We start from the raw sequence: 18,983 nt of genomic DNA, 5'->3' as shown, positions 1-18,983 counted from the left end.
TATAATAAGTATGGCAGAGTGTATTATTCCAATGAAAGATTAAAAAAAAAAAAATAGTTCCAGTACTGTCAAGAATTCCATAATATCAATCGGAGAATTTTCTGACAAATGCTTTCAGAAATATTCCCAGAATACATTCCTTCAACCCAACTGTCAAATGTAAAAATATTCATTTACACTAAATCTTCTAAAAAATAAAATATTTTTTAAATTCCAATTTATTATGCTTCAGAACAGCATAGTTTAATCAATAAATGTGACACTTCCGGTTACAAGGTGTATGGTCCACATAATTATAACTTTTCAGTGAGAATTCAAAATCTTCATTTTTTGAGCCGATAACAGACTCCACAAATACTGCAGTAACTATAAAAACTTTACAAAACCTAATTATATAAAAAAAAATTATTTATATTAAAATATTTAATACGGACAGATACAAAAATAAAGAAGTTATAAAAAATGTAGCGCCATATAATGGGAAAAGATATCGGACGCTTCCCTCTGTCGCGTGTAGCGCCTAGCATTCAGGTCGTAAAGCTGACTTTTCACAATCTATTTTGGGTTTTGATTTATTACGCTTTAAAGAACCATTCAGGGCTGTGTAACCTTTTTTCTACTTTTTTTTTTCCTTATGCTACTAAAGAATAGTCTGGCTCACATTTCCTCAGCAACCCTGGGTCTATAGTAGTTTTTTGTGGGGTCTGTTTATATCCGGCTGTTGTGGCGTTTATTTATAAGTAAGCGAAAAATCGTTGACACTCCTACACTTGGGTCGTCTACTATATATGTATAGATAGGTATGAAAAACAAATCTGGTTATAATTTATGTTTGATATTGTAATAAAAATTCAATTAACGATAGCAGCATTTATTGATGCTGCTATGAACAGAATTTACTGATATATTATACATGCAATGCAAATGCAATACATATAGTACAAGAGCCCAAGGCAAGAAAAAAGGCAGTTATTTCACCCCAATTTTTTATTACTTAATTGAAAACTATGTATAATTACTAGTCAAAATTGATGAGTCTGCCAAGTATAGGTAGAGGGAATAAAAAATGGTGGCTGTTTCAAAACGTTAAAAAGACATTAATCTTAAAAACTCTATATCTTAAAAACTACCAACAACAATAGAAAATCTAAAAGGGCATTTTTTAAAGAAGATTAGATTTGCTGAAATATTAGCCCTAATAGAGCTATTTACGTCCAATAATTATCGAGATATAGCTTTTTAAAAACCAAAATTTCTTTAAAATCTACTGAAAGATTATTAGTTAGTTAATTTATTTTGAGAAATCTATATCTCAGGGACTATGTGACATACAGATGTCTATTAGCACTCAAATTAAAGGTATTTGCCTGGTATGTGACAGAAAATGTTTTGATAAAATCAACCAACTATGAGTTTGCCAAGTATAGGAAGGGGAATTAAAAAATGGCAGCTGTTTCAAATCCTTAAAAAACACTAATTTTTCATTCAGAGGTCTATATCTTAAAAACTACAAACAACACTAAAAACCCTAAGAGCACACTATTTAAAGAAGAGTAAATTTGATGAAATATTAGTCTTAAAAGAGCTATTTACGTCCAATAGTTCTCGAGATATAGCTTTTTAAAAAGCAACATTTCATAAAAATGTACTGAAATATCAGTAGTTAGTGAATCTATGTTGAGAAATCTATATCTCAGGAACTATGTGACATACTGATGTCTATTAGCACTCAAATTAAAGGTATTTGCCTGGTATGTGACAGAAAATGTTTTGATAAAATCAACCAACTATATGTGCCACTTTATAGAATCGATTTTTAATATTTTTTCGATTCTCGGTGATGCTCTAATGATTTTAATTAAACTCTCCCAGATTAGGTCTTACATATGATCGTGTGCTGTAGTAAATCTTGGGACACTCCCTATTTGTCCACTGTTAACCTTTTCATCAACTTAAATTTTTATTGCACTTTCTGAATTGTATTGTGACTTTACCAAGTCAGCTTAGAGTCAAGAGTCATTTCTACATAGCATGCGTTATCAATCCTGGCCTTGTTGGTGAATTTTTAGTGCAATTCAAAACACTTGAAACATAGTTTTTCGTGGGTTAGCCGTCATTATTTTTTCCAGTCGTGTAGTGTGTTCAAAACATTATTTATATTTTTTTCTAGGCCATCTATTCTAATTTGATAGAACACAGAGTAGTAATTAAACAACAAGATGGCCATTGTCTTTTCAACTATTTTATTTGTCATTACACTAATCTGGAGTATGGAGCTGAATTTTTAATAACCTCATCCAAAACGGCGCTAGGAAAATTATACCCAAATTTGTAAGTCCAAAATCAAGCCTTACAGATAATCACTTGTCTAGTGAAATTGAATCCCATTCAATTTCTTATGGAACCCCAAGCAGGTCTCAAAACATTTCACGGTAGGAGAGAGAAATCTGCTCTTTATCTATTTGAAAAGCTTATGTGACGGGAGGATTACTTGTTACCTTATTAAGTCCGATCGAATTTTTCTATCAAAAATGGAGGCAAAGCTTCATCAAATATACCTGCCAAAGGAGGAAAGCCAAAATGCCCTCCTGCATATTACACGAAACTGTTGAAGTCTAAGAACCTTGAAGGATTGCTCTGAACCTGAGGTTTAGAACTGCAGCACTAATAACTATTTAAGAGCTTTGAGGTAACACTCAGCTGCTTGGGAATTGCTGAAGATTTGTGTTGAGACATAATATTTGCATTGGCTTATACGGTCTATAAGTAGGTTATTAGTTTCGCCAATGTAAGAGAAGTTGTAACTAAGGGTACAACAAGGGTTATTGTTATTTTCTACAGTCACCTATCGTCTACAGATTATTTTCATTTTCTCACCTTCATCATCACTCATTTATGTAGCTCAATTATATTTTTCTACAATTTCCTGACCTTTTTTTCCTATAGTTATTTTGTAATTTTATTCTATAAACCTTTAATTTCATTTCTTTTACTTTATTTATTTTATTTTAACTGCCTTTCATAGTTAGTTATACTGGCCGGTAACAATTTCCTCTTGGTTTAACGTATTTTAACGTACTCTCTACTGGACAAGTTAAACTCACTCACTTTGGACAGAATCTCTGCTTAACATATTATATAATTGGTTATTATATAATTACCACTCTCCATATCTTTTCACTCTTCTTTCTTCTGTTTTACTTATCCGGACATTCTATGTTTATTTTAGCTTATTATTTTTTACTCATCTATATTATTGTATCTTTTATCCATTGCAACATATATTCTTTCTTGCACATTGTTGTATCTTATATATCGTTTTCTTACATACATCTCATTATGTTGATTTAAATTGTTTTTTGTTTTTTTAAATATTTTTAACATTACTTACATATCTTTAACATTACTTACATATCTTATTATGTTCATTACATTACTCATCGTTTACATTTTCTTACACATCTTTCACCATATTTATTTCTTTATTTACTGGAGTACTGTCTGTTTTTATAAAATTTTTATCATTTATTTTTACGTCTATGATATTATATTTTATCTTACATTAGTATCTATTAACTACTATCTACTTAATTGATTGTTGTGTATATTACCAAGTATGTTTTTTATTATTTTATTTTTATTTTTATGTTACTCTGAGTTATGTTGTCTGTTTTTTTGTTTCTTCTGCACTGAAGAAGGGCTGAAATTCACGTCGAAACGACAGCACAATAAATAAATAATTTTGGTTTATTTATGTATCTTTAATGACCATCTACTAATATCAATCAATGTTTTTTTTTTTTTATCCCAGATCTTTTATACAGCATATTTTGAATATTCGTACTTTTGTACTTCATAATGAAGTTCTTGTCGCCGTAAGATCTTTTGAAGTAAATCAATCAAAATTTTGTTAAATTTCTGCGAAAAACCTTGTCCAATACTGCTTCAAGATTTAAAAAAACATCGACTAAATATAGTCGTTAGATGTTATTATGGTTTCTAATTCTACTGTATGTCTCTGGCATACCTACTTGAACAAATAAATTATAATATCTCTTGAACCGTACCAATTATATAGAAGTTGGGTGGTCAATTGGCACTCTGCAATCGCCTTATGATTCATTACTGTCTACGATCTTTCTAAGATGAAGCAGGCATCCAATATCGGGAGAATTATTCTCATCTGTAGAGGGATGCTGTCGGTATATTGCGGGAAATCCGTATCCCGCCAGATTCCAATATGAGTGAAAGGCATTATCTGCAAGGTTTGACCAGAAAACGGCCGTCAAGAGAGGAAGAGCTGGCGGCAGATGTGCTCAATCGGGGAGAGGAATGCCCGGAGCGGGATGAAGGCTACCATTGATTCAGCACCCATCTGTTAGCTTCTTGCTTCTTCTCTCTTCTGTCAGCATAATAGTTCAAAGGAGCAATAAGGCTTGAAGCAACATACAAATCATAATATGGATAATTAAACTTTTTTTTTTAATTATTCCAATTTACTCCTTGCCCAGATGAGTATAACAGCTGCTATGTCATAGATCTTTTCAGATTAAATTTTTTTTTTTTTTATTTATTTAATGTAATTTACAACTGTACAAAATAATAAGTAAATATGTTGTATGTTTCATATACACTTGAAAATCTTGGGAAGGAACCACCCATTGGTGGTACTTCAAAGATTAATTTAAATTAGAAGGTCCCGTGGCCAACTTCTTTTCAGACGCTTCGGAGGATTATCAGGGATGGTTAAGGATGGAAGATTAAGAATTAATGGGTTAGGATGGGTAAGGAGTTTGGAATGAAAAGACGCATATCTGTTTTGGGCCAATTCTGCAACGAATGGGATGTTAAGGTCTTTGTGAATGAGTTTATTTGTAACGTAATAAGGACGTTTTTATGTTTTACTAAAACTTTTTATGTTCATTGGTGAAGTAGTGTTAGTGATAGTAGTTCCTATCGATCTAAAAAGTATTTCGATAGCAGAGTCGATCTGTTCTATTGTTTTTAGTGGAATTTTTAAGTACGTTTTCTAGATTAGTCCGAAAAAATTTCCAATTTACCTGTCCTGTAATCATTAAAGAGGGAGAGGGTCTAGAAATAGGATTTGAATGGATGTGAAGTAGAACCGGGCTATGATCTGAAGAGAGGTCATCTAAAGATTGAATTGTGGATTGTGAGGTGGGTATTTGGGAAGTAACAAATATATCAAGGATATCGGGACGTTTTATAAGGGATGTAGGCCAATAAGTAGGATAATTAGGAGAGAGGATGGAGTAACTATTGGATGTTGTTACTCGCGAAAGAGTCCTACCACGAGTATTGGACGTTCTGCATCCCTACTGTTGATCTTTGGCGTAGATTAAAATTAATTTCCTAATCAAACTATGTTACCACTAATCTCCTATATATTTTTTTACTCTAACTTACACCTGTATATGGAATATCTAGTAAGGGGAAGTATTGTGATCAACGTTCAAGTTATCAACGTTAATACACGTTTGGAGGTCCTAAAAACAACTAAAATGTGCTGCCCAACTTCATTAGGTTGCTAGCTACACAGCATAATTAATCAAACAATTTTTTATTTTAATCTTACAATATATAGGCATAACAAGTAAACAATATATAATAATAGTATATGACTTTTTTCTTTTTTTGTTTCATCGCTTTAGTTCTTAATTGTTTTCCCTCTTTCTATACTTAATTATTAATTATTTATGTTTTTTTGTTAATCTATCTTTTTTTTTCTCTTTCTTCCTTTTCTATCCTTTCTTATTTTTTTTTTATATTTCATAACATAACAAAGTCTAGCCTAGCTAAAAAACAAAAAGTAACAAAATTATAATTGCATTAAGACGCATATATGCCTGGGATGTCTCAGCAACTTTTTCGTTTAGTAGTTCGGTACTAAATAGTACAAATTCAAAGAATTGATTTTATTTATTTTTTTTTTTTGTTGGCAAAATTGAGTTTTTCAGGAATCCGTAATAATTTCTTTAAATATTTTCAATTTTGTGAGTTAATGCTAGAATCCCATTTCGATCCTTCAAGACCTAAATTGCTATACAATGAGGAGAAATTGAGATTTGGAGGGGATGATTGAGTCTAGGAACATGGTGGTCCAAGTGCCCGGTTAATTGTAGTTTTATTATGGTAATGGATAATAATAATAATGAATTTTAAAACCAACGCGTGGATTCCTCCTAGCTGTGTGTGGTCCCCGGAATCCCTGGACATGCTGAAAGGCATTTAACCCGCACTGTTCGAGAATAATTAGATTGTCCTCAAAACAGTCCTTCTTTTTTTTCCGAAAAACGGAAGCGTTTTTTATTAAATTGGCGGCAAATTTTAAAAGGCCCTCCCGGATTGGAGGGATTGGGCTAACAAACGAAATTAGATCCTACAATAAAATTAGAACGGGCGGGGTTCTTGATTTAAGTTGATTGTTTGTTAAATGCGTTTTAGGAAACAATGTTGAGATTAATTGGGTTTCCCTCCGCTGTATTCGACTCATTTTCAAGTTTGACCTTCAATTAATTTTCCGATAACAAAAAAAAAGATGAGTAACATTTCTGGCTTTAATTGTTTTAACAGGATTTTCTAGTGTTTACATACTTAATACGAAATATTTTTGGGGGTCATTGTTAGTTTTTTTTTTTTTTAATTTAAAATAAAGACAAAACTGTTAGATATATTTTGATACTTACTGAAATTTCAAGAAACGAGCCACAACATGACAGTAAAAATATTATTAAAATTTTAAACTGCTGAAACATAATACATAGTATATAAATACCCCCCCCCCCCCAAAAAAAAAAATCCCTCCAAAGTACTAAACCCTAGTTTATTATTAGAAGTATTTATTGTATTATATTAGTAAATAATATTAATATTTGTGTCCACCCACACACTTTCTCCCAATAAACTAATTGGAAGATCAACGTTACTAACCTAATTATCCATAATTTGTGGCTTATTGGAATGTTCCAAAAGTATTGGTAGTGTTTGGAAGGTGCACTTCTCGAGTTATTCCAAAATAGTGAACTGTTTATCAAAGAAAAAAAATGAAAAATATGTACCTCTACAAACCATAAAGAGTACTGAGAAGGAAATGTTGAGGCTGTACAAGGAGGTGATTTCTTCAAACTTGTGAACCTCAAGGGGCTTCTTAAACACTAAGAGTTGACTAATGGCTACATTAACAGAAAAAATAATAATCTGAAACAGCCAGATTCGAACTCGAATCCATGGCGTTAGTAGCATTGTGCCTTACTCTCAAAGCCACACTTTTCGTAATTATAGTGATTAGCACAAATAGCTTTTATGGTTAATCAAAATCTAAAATTTCCAAACAATTTTGACCATACTTACTTAATTTAAGGGAAATGTTGAGAGGTCTGCGGAGTATTCGCCGAAAACATGCCCTTTGAAATACAGAATAGTGTATGGGTGTGGGTTTTTCTAAATTTAGGAGAAATAAAAAGGTTTGGTTTATATGTATACAATAAAATTTGCTCAATACAATATATTTTTTACGATATCAGTCGTTTTATTCATAAATTCATTAATAAATAAATATAGAAAAAGTATTTGAAGCTTATAATAAAATAATAATATAATAAAGACTCAAAAGATGAGATCAGTAATCTTTTTTTTTTTTTTATTATTTATTTAATGTAATTTACAACTGCACAAAATAATATAATAAGTAAATATGTTGTATGTTTCATATACACTTGAAAATCTTGGGAAGGAACCACCCATCGGTGGTACTTCAAACATTGATTTAATTAATTTAAATTAGAAGGTCCCTTGGCCATCTTCTTTTCAGACGCCTCGGGAGATAGTTAAGGATGAAAGATTAAGAATTAATAGTAATAATTTAAATGTAGCAAAAGAAAAACTGTATTTTTATCTAAGTGTCTAGCTTTCTGGAATCAAATTGAAAAATCCTGCCTATATTTAGCTAATGTTTTATATGTAGAAACAATAGTTTTTTGCATTGGCCGAGAAAGATTTCCACATCTTCTTCCATATTAAACATTTCTTTTATGAGACAATTTTTTTAAATTGTTCTGATACCAGAAGAATTCCAAAAAAATCACAAACGTGATAGCTCAAACGCTTCTCCAGAAAAACTCTTCCAAAAGAAAACATAGAAGACCAGAATTAACAATATCGTCCATATTATATTATCCATAGCGTATTTGTAGAGCACTCGAATTGGAACGGTGTGGGTTGGACACCTGGGTCAGTCAATATTTATTTCGTAGTGGCCCCACGAAATAAACCATGATACTCCCTCTTCGAATGTGACTATTCCCCAGCCACTCGGTCTACGTCAGGGTTGGCAAATAGGTAAAATTGTTCCACATGCCAACTGGTTTATCTCACTAAAATATTAATTTTAATAAAAAAACACGGATATAGATGAAATATTATATTCTTTCTCAATTATGAGCAATAGTATAAGAGGTAAATGAATGAATCATTTATACCATATTTACTAAACAAATAAATGAAAGGAATATGGTCCGGGTGCGGTCAAAAAAACTCAAATAGTAAAAATATACTATTTTAATGAGCCAACGTTTCGCCCCACGTTGCAGGGCTTCTTCAGGGCTAAAAAAAGATACAAACACATAGTTACATAAGGAAAACAAAAACATAAGTGTAAAATAACAGGGGTATAAAATGTAAAAAAGTAAGATAGTAAGTAAAATCTTACTTTTTTACATTTTATACCCCTGTTATTTTACACTTATGTTTTTGTTTTCCTTATGTAACTATGTGTTTGTATCTTTTTTTAGCCCTGAAGAAGCCCTGCAACGTGGGGCGAAACGTTGGCTCATTAAAATAGTATATTTCTACTATTTGAGTTTTTTTGACCGCACCCGGACCATATTCCTTTCATCTTTACACACGGTCAATCAATAATCTTCCAGTAAACAAATAAATGAATTAAATTACAATAAGCCTGTGTAACCGATCTATAAGACCATGATGTTCCATATGTAACTGATATAGCCCGAACCAGATATCACTCCTTCCATTATAAACTCCCTAACCAATCATACCCACTAGTTTCTATCCTCCGAAGCGCCTGAAAAGAATATGGCCACGAGACCAGCTAATGTAAAATGCCATTAGAGTGCAATGGGTAGTTGCTCTACACGCCTGTGAAACTTCATTTTAACTAAGATCAAATTTACTGAATTTATTATGTAATATACAGTTGTAAATATCAATAAAGATATTAAAAAAAAAAACTTTGTAATTGCACTAAAGGTAACTCATTCCAGTATAATGAACTATTTTTCATTTCATTTTATAATAGAACCTTCATAAACTAATCTCTGCAATTAATGGAATCAAATTTGTAAAGTGCTGTTCAACCATTACCTTTTAACAGGCCTGATGAAACCCTGAAACGTCGGAAAATAAATAGTTGTATACTATTAGTGTTCCTCTTTTGACCGCAACCCTGACAATCTTCTTATATAACAAATTTGTAAAGATTTTATAGATTAATTAAAGAAACCGTTTCGGACTACTAAAGACTAGATCAATGACCACAAAAAACCCATCCTTGCTATACAATCGATATTAGAGGGATCCAGATCCTAAATATTTGAGCTTTAGTGATAACTAACCAACCATAATATAATTGTAATAGGGTCAATCATCCTAGGATATATGATTAATTCAACATACCGTACACCAGGTCTGAAATTACGTACTAACTTATTGATATTAAGTGCACATTGCATTATAAGACAGAAACATATATCTCGTACATGGCAGATTACACGGCTATGTAAATAGACAAATTAATTAACTCTCTTCACCATCGCTTTCAATTAACTTGAATAAATTCACGATATAATCAATATATCACATTAAAATAGACTACGATCAGGAGAAACAAAAAAAAAAAATCCCTCAAAAAAGTGTTAAAAAACACCTAGAAAAATATATTATATTTTTTTATAGACATTTACAACTGTATTTACATAAACACACATCTAGTAAATGTGATGTTAGGTTACAATATTATGATATAGACAAGCAGAAAAACTACTCACTGACGGCACTCTGATAACATTACTGTATTAGAAGGTCTGGAGGCTATCTTCTTTTCAGGCGCCTAGGAGGATTTTCAGGAATGAAGGAGGAAGCAAGGTTAACTTTTGGTGGTCCGGGAGTTTACAATGAAAGGGTTGATATCTGGTTCGCGCTAGATGGGTTACATATGGGACATTAAGGTGCTTATGGATGATTTTACCTGTGCCAAAGTAAGGATCATTGAGGATTTTGGATTGTAAGGATTGGATACGAAAGGAATTCGAAGGTTTAGTGTTGCCACAAAGCTCAACTTCATATATCTAGATAGGGCTTATTATAATCACGCAGATCAGTATTTTGTAACGGATTGAAAGTACAGACCGATGGTTTAGTAATTGTCGGAATCGACGTGTAGTTTTCTGTCTTTTCAGTCAAGTCGTTTGTTCAGATGCAGTCCATCGTAGTGGATTAGTTCGACAAGGGTAAGAGGAATATAATTAAAGAATACTGTAGGACAGTCGGTAGTAGAAGAATCAAAAAAGATTCTACACCTCACATCAACAGTCCAAAAAGTACTAAGTGCATAGAGTGATAGCACATCATTCCGTAACCGTTCATTGAATGCTATATAACATGAATTTTTCTGTTCTAATGATGCCTAAACACGAATTGGCGAGGTTATTTAGTGATATTTATGACATTCATTTAGTGATTTTTTTTCCATGTTGATAATTTATTAACAACTATAAATCAATTTATTTAAGCAAATTTCATGAAAACTAATACTCCTACGAAAATAAACATCATAACTCAATAAACCAACTTTAATTTAAGTGCTAATAGACATGTGTACGTCAAATGGTTTTTGAGATATAGATTTTTCAAAATAAATTCATGAAATACTAATCTTTCAGTACGTTCCATACAACATTTTTATAAAATGTTACTTTTTAAAAACCTACATCTCGAGAATTATTAAACGTAAATAGCTCTGTTAGGGCTTACATTTTAGCAAATTTACTTTACTTTAAATGATGCTCTCTTAGATTTTTTTATTGTTGTTGGTAGTTGTAAAGATATAGAGCTCCAAATAAAAATTATTTTTAACGTTTTGAAACAGCCACCATTATTTATTCCCCCTACCTTGGCAGACTCATCAATTTTGACTAGTAATTATACCTATTATTCAATTAAGTAATCAAAAATTGGGGCTCTTGTACTATTCCTGAGGACTTACTGAGATCCATACTGTCCAAGTGTATCAGAGGCTTTTTCAATATTTTAAATGTTTAAAATAATGTAAATATTATAAAAAAATTAAATGGAATTTTTGAAAATGAGACCTAGCATATAGATCATCCTCGTAAAAGTTATAAACGAGCGTATATAAATTGAAAGCAAAGATTCTAAAAAAAGATTCTACCTACTTTGAAAAACATTCCGATTTATTATTCTTTACTTTGCTGGGTCCTGCGAATGATTACAAAGCCTTGCTGAATTCAATTCAATTCCACAAAAAGCAATTGTTGGTAGGAAAAAAAAAAATAGAAAAATCGAGGTTTATGCAATTAATAAGGAAAACTCACTACTTCAAAAGAACTCGAATAAATGACAAGTATCGCCTAAAAGCAATTTCCTCAGTATTCGGAATGATTCATTAAAATTCAAAATGAAATCGTAAAAATTGCATTCCCTTTAGCCGAGAAACGAGGAATTAAAAACGAACCATAAATATAGTGGGATTGCATTTCATTTTGTGATAGGGGAGCTACCTTCGTTGTATGGATTTAGATTGGTTTTTATTGTACTTTTTTTTTTTTTTTTTTTTTACCCTTTTGTAAAATACTGTCTACCCTTTCTGATCAGTGCCCAAAAGAAATCAGTCAACCGAATACTAAATGAATCCACGTTTATCTGCCACCTTCAGGCAAAACAGCGACTTTTTATACACACCAGTCGGTTCGGATAAAAAAAAAAAAAATCATACATTTTCTATGTATTACTTCTCTTTCGTTTTATGAAGGCAAACGTTTGAATAAAATGACAGATCAAAACTTTTTTTTTCGGAATGTAAAAGTGCATATGTGTTAGGATTAAAATTCACTTCTTTGGGTTACTAGCTACACAGCATTTATTTAATCATTTATCTATTTATCTATTTAAGCATAACAAGTAAATAAATAACAATATATAATAAGATAATATGATTTTTCTTCTTTTTTTTTTGTTCCATCGTTTTGGTTCTTTTACCTTTTTCATGATTTTATTTATTTTCCTCCTCCTATACTTTATTAATTTTTGTTAATCCCACTTTTTCTTCTTCCTTTTCTATCTTTTCCCCTTATTTTTTTATTTATTATTTTTTTCATATTTTCTCTTTCAAACCAATGTGACTTTAAAAGAATAATTGATAAAAGTAGTGATAGATATATAAATATACATAAAAAATAAATAAATAATATGTACATTACTTATAACAGAAGATTTGTGTCATTCACCAAATTCAATGAAAATCAGTTTGTAGGATTTGGATAAAATGCAGAGGAGATTTGACGATTAACAACGTACATCAGAGGGGGAAATCTTCTGAAAAATTCTAATTTCATATTTCTTTTTAAAAATGGTATTTAAAAGTTTAAGACAACACTATAAGCGATTATGATTTGCTCTTTCCAAAAAATAAATTTATTAGCCTATTTTACTTGAAACCTCATTAGGTTGCTATATTTGTATTTTAATATAAAATCATTCAAAAAATAGGTATTTTTTCTTATTCTTCAAAAAGAAACAAATCTATTGATATATAATAACCGTGAAAAATGTGCACTTTATGTGCTTTATGCCAATAATGTTAAATTTTGCTCATAATTTTTTTGTACGGGATAAATCGGGGATTCCAGGAACCTTTTAACGTTCCTATTACGACAGGCAACATTCTGAAAAATAAAACATGTAAATCGCTACTGTATTACAAAAGCTTATTGTAGATAAACATTCAAAATATTCCCTTCTTTAATTTATAAATAAATTATGTGTGTATATAAAGGTACGTGAATAGAAATACTTTATACTGATTCATCGATTCTCTCAATTCTATTTATATATACAGCAAAATTCTATCATAATATGTTATTGCAGTTATTAATGGTTTCAACTGAAATAAATTGGCCAAAACTAGTATTGACTAATCAATATCAATTTAGACTGTAACATGTAAACACGGGATTATTCATGAGAAAATGTCAGCAACTAAAAGGGATAGTTAACCAAAAATCTTGTTCGGTGTCACAAACCTCACTTTGTCGGGATATGGTTTCTTGATAGGTTTTCCAAGAAAAACATATTTTTACCGTAACATTCCAAAATTTATAATGTCTACTTACAACTTTTGGTGCTGAACTTCCTGCAACCGATTCGTAAAAAAATATGTTGGGAGATCGTGAAGCTAGCTTTTTGTTTTGAAATTTAAAAGTTTTCATTTTGAAAATTAAATGTTAAAAAACATTTGTTTGATGCCTACAACAATACATATGCTTCCAACTATTTTATTCTAGGTTTTCACATGGTTTATGGTTTAACATGGTTTTCCCCCGTAATAATATTTTAATTTATTATTTTAAGCAGTGAATATAGCTATAAAAATGCGGTAATTAGAAAATAAAGTGGTATCATCATTGCATATTCAGTTATCTTCATTAATCCGGCCAGGGGCGTTGACTTTTTTCATTGAGTTGCGGTCCCACAAAATGCAATACTTTTTGTCAAACTTTTTGAACCAACCATGGTTGGGGGTTAGGTAGAAAGGACTCCAATAATCATCATTAGTCACCCCTAATTTGATTCCACTTTATTTTTTAACTAACTTATTGTTACTACATCCTTGACACCTTTAAACATATATATTAAAAAATAGTTTAATATTAAAATTCTTCAACAAAAAATTAAGACCTTCCTAAACTAATGACAATGTATTAGAACAATTTGAGTTAAAACAATATTAAGGGGGGAAAACCTAGGCGTAAGATATCAAAACTAGAACAAAAATAATACTATAGAGATCAAATTTTTTTTTTATCTCCCAATTAAAATATATCATCAAGACTGAACTATCTTACCAAGAAGACCCAAACATTTGCTGATGAAATAAAGCAACTTTTTTAAATCGTATTTCGAAAATGTATTGCTTGAAATTCTACCGTTTTCCCGTATATTATTCATTTTTGCTTTTATTTGGTAGCTATAATTTCCTAAAGGAGCGATATTTTCCTATATATTTGTTGCTATTTTGTAGGAAAACCATTGTAGATTTTAAAAACGGTGGCCAAATTCATAAATTTAGGGATCTAAAGTTTATTTTTTCCTCCCAATCCCAATATTTTCGAAATTAAACTTTCATTGTTTAATTTATGTTTACTTTGCTTTTGATATGAGATACTTCCTTATATAATAGTAGCTATTTATAGGAAATCGATTGTAGATTACGAAATTAATGACAAATGTTTATGAATATTCAATAAAAGTTAAGAAATTCGGATGTCTACGTATTTACTTCTATAACCTTTTAAAACCTATATCTTGGCAACAGACTGAGGTAAGGTTAGTAGATTTTCAAAATTTAAAAATCAAATGTTTTATCTATTCTGAGCTCTGACCGCAAAATGTTAGATATCCCTTTGATGTATCTTCAACCTGGAATATTTTGCCATAATATATTTTTTTTGAGACTGTAATGGGACAAAACCACATTTTTTAGGAAACAGTCTCTTATAACATTTTACATCTGAACACGGAATTGATACGATGGAAATAATAGTCAATAATGTAATAATTATTTGTAAAAAGGTGCTTAGATTGAACTGTCAATCAAGCATAAGAATCTACAAATTATGCAGATTTCAATAAGGAAACTTATTAAGTATATAATTGGTATGCTGAATTTAAAAAAAAATAAATATATAAATTTTAAGTAAAATTAACGTGTGAATAATATGGTTAAATTTTATGTTACTAATTACAATTAACTTTGATAGGATTTTTAATAATAAAAGAAATACGGATTTAAAATACAGTATATAATAAATTGATTATATGTCTGACCTGATTGTACAGAAGGTAAGATAACACTGTTGATAAGTGAGTTATAAATTGTAATTAAAAATTTGTAAAATTTAATTGAAGATGTGAAAAAACATAAAATAAGGCAAGCTTATTAATAAATTAATATGAATCCTTATTGTTTTATTGTTTTCATAGGTTAATTTGACTAAAATTATTAGATTAGGGCAGAATAGCTTGTAAAAAATGTTAATAGTTGGATATGTGGTTTAAGTTCATAGTTAATAATCTATTATTAAACTATGCTAATTTATTATTAATAATCTTGCTTTTAATTGTTAATAATGAGTGTATAATAAAGACTGTTATTTAAATTTAATAGATTATCTTTGAGGACGGCAGGGTTGGCCGAAACGTTAGATATTACAATATTACAAATATTAATAAGTATTTGAAACGTAAATGGATACAATTTTTTTTTTTAAACAATAAAACTAGTCAAGAAAAATTAATAAGATTATATATAAATAAACGCTTCACAACGTAAGATCTTGAAAAATTCAAAATAGAATGTACCCACCTTATTTTATATTAAAATTAATACGGCTACGATGAAGTTTAGAACTGCATAGATAGAACGAAAGGTGTCATTATAAGGTTACCTGAGAAAAAAAAATAAACAATTAAGTAATTGTGGAAATGAAAATATTTTTTAAATAAAATAAAAATACTAAATTATAAATTATTCCTTTATCATAAAATCTTTTGTTTTATATTTTTGAATAGCAATTCAAACCCAGAATGGAATTTAATATTTTAATCCCAAACAGATTCAATAAATTAAAATAAATAATGGCATAAGCTGGTGAAAAATACCTTATATAAAAATCATATTTTGTAATGTTGCATTTGGAGCATAATTTATGAGCTTCAGAGGAAAAAACAAAACATTTATAGCAGCTTTATTGTTACGAAAGGATTTAAGGAAGATTTCTGGGATTGTAACGGACTCCTTTCGTCTAACCAAGAGTTGGGAATAATTTATAAGCAAGAAGAATAATTTATTATTTATGATGTAGAAGTTTTACAATAACTGCAAAAAAAAAAAAAAAATCGAAAACCTATAAAATAACTCTGTAGGAAACGAGAAATATTAGTTGTGGGATTCAAGATATAAGAAGCTTTGGCCAAGGCATAAATAAGAATGAAATGGTCTATGTTGGAAGGCCTAATGCCAAACTCCTCATCTACGTTCCGTCCAAATATAAAACATATGTATACACAAACATACTGTGTATATAAATTTTTACAAATAAATTCGAAAACTATACCCTTATTTTAAACCATTTGCATCACTCCACCGTAAACGCTTTGAAGTAGATATTAAAAAATAAATACAAATTTAAAGTATACTGTTCAGAAAAAAATTTGCCTATTAAGAACTAAAAGTTCAGTCATAGAACGATATTAAAGTATAATTATGAGAGATAGTTGACCGTGGATGACTTATACGAGGAGAAGATCGTGGGTGCGATCAAAATAAAATACAAATAAGTTTATGTAACTTATTTAATCGTGCCAACGTTTCGGCAGAGTTTCTAGCCTTCATCATGGCTAAGAACAGAACAAGATAACAACCAATGAATATAGAAAATATAAATAGAATGACATAAAGTGAATAATTTTTCAGAATAGAATTAATAAAATGAAGTGAAGAGAGAAGTGGAAAATAAAATGTATACATCGCTAATAGAATAAGTAGGTAAAATAACATAATTAAGGAAATAATATAAAATTGAAGTTATATAATGCAAAGATGTATGATTATATTAGTTATTAATAATTTAAAAATTAAAATATACAAAGAAAAATAAAATTGAGAGAAAGAAAATATATGTAACCATAATAATAGATAAAGAGGCAAAATATAAGTAAAGTTTAACAATAGAAATGAATAGAAAAAATAATTTGAAAACAACAATAATATTATATGGTGAATTTAACTAATAATGTGTGTAAGGAAAATTGAGAAAAGAAAGGGTAGTAAAATAAAGATAGAGGGAATAAAAGAGATATTAAAGTATTATATTAAAGTATAGCTATCCAGTTTCAAAACACCATAAAAAACCTAGGTGTCACCTTTGATCAGCACTTAACATGAAATAGCCACTCGAAAAACCATCCCAACCCTTTTTTTTTTTAATATTTATTTAAGTGTTTCGACCCCTAGGGCCATTAACACTGGATTTACCAATTAGATTACAATTGATATGTTCACAAAGTTACAATCACAAAATGAGAAAGTTGCAAATTTACAATTACAATTACATATTAACAATTAAAATTTACATTTTATAAAGCTACAATTAGATTTGACGTAGTGAGTAAATTACTATATTAAATTATGCATCCATTTATACATGCTGGAATTAGTGTTATACTAGGTGTGATCGTAGATAATAATTATTTTTAAAAAGTGAAAATGTTTTGATATTGTTGTGTTGTGAGATCGTTTCAGCAGTAGCGACACATCGGTGCATTTTCTTTTTTCATGAGATGACAGTGGGTGAGTCGAGTATGGCCTATCCGAAGACGGGTTAATACAACATCTCTATGTAGCAGATTCATGTTTCTGGTTGGACGTTTCACTGTCTGTTGGACCATTCTTAACTTGTTATCTCTAGTGATGAACCATTCGTCTTGCCGTCAAATTTCATTGATCCAAGAAATAACATCTTTCCATGTTGATGATGTTACGACTTGACCCTAATCGGTTTTGGTAATAATTAATATTATTGGTGTGTTAAAGAAGAAAAAAAAAGAAAAATTAGGCTCCAACTGCCTAGGATTTTAGAATTTGAATTTCAAGGTGAGAAGGAAAGTTAATGTGATATGATAGACGGTCAAGGTGTGAAAATCATTTTTAAAAAATATGATAAGATTTTACACAAAAAATGATTTAATATTTGAGCTTTCTTATTTAATCCTTTTAGTGCAAGAGCCTGGTAGAAAAAAAGGCAGTTATCTCACCCCAATTTTTGATTACTTTAATGAAAACTATGTATAATTACTAGTCAAAATTGATGAGTCTGCCAAGTATAGGAAGGGGGATTAAAAAATGGCGGCTGTTTCAAAACCTTAAAAAACACTAATTTTTAATTCAGAGGTCTATATCTTAAAAACTACAAACAACACTAAAAACCCTAAGAGCACATTATTTAAAGAAGAGTAAATTTGATGAAATATTAGTCTTAAAAGAGCTATTTACGTCCAATAGTTCTCGAGATATAGCTTTTAAAAAACCAAAATTTCTTTAAAATCTACTGAAAGATTAGTAGTTAGTTAATTTATTTTGAGAAATCTATATCTCAGGGATTATGTGACGTACAGATGTCTATTAGCACTCAAATTAAAGGTAGTGTAATTAATGGACTATAAAGAAGTTTATGACCTTTACCTTGGTAGGAATAGTAGTTATAATGACATATGCTAGAAAAAATTGATTTATAGTTGTTCGGACAATAAGCTTGATTTATGAAAAACTTCATTTCAGAAAACATTTGACGTACAGATTCTGTCTACCAGCGCTCAAATTAAAGCTAGTTAGATTTACTATAAAATAGTTAATAATGTTTATCTTTGTAGGACTAGTAGCTTTTATGATATTTGAACTAAAATGAAACACTGAACAGGCGGGTAAGCATCCGAGGGGTAGACCAAAACGTAGATGGGAGAATTGCGTTAAAATAAATTTAGTAGAGTTGGGCTTAAGAGGGCTTTACTGGAAGGATGTATGAGGAGAGCGATTGGTGGTATACCGTAGTTTTTACTTATCTTAATTATTGTATTATATCTATATTTAT

This window comes from Halyomorpha halys, unplaced genomic scaffold (genome assembly GCF_000696795.3).
Source record: "Halyomorpha halys isolate HHAL.00 unplaced genomic scaffold, Hhal_1.1 Scaffold606.1, whole genome shotgun sequence".
In the NCBI taxonomy this organism is placed as follows: domain Eukaryota; kingdom Metazoa; phylum Arthropoda; class Insecta; order Hemiptera; family Pentatomidae; genus Halyomorpha; species Halyomorpha halys.
Note: the sequence above shows the minus strand (reverse complement) of the source record.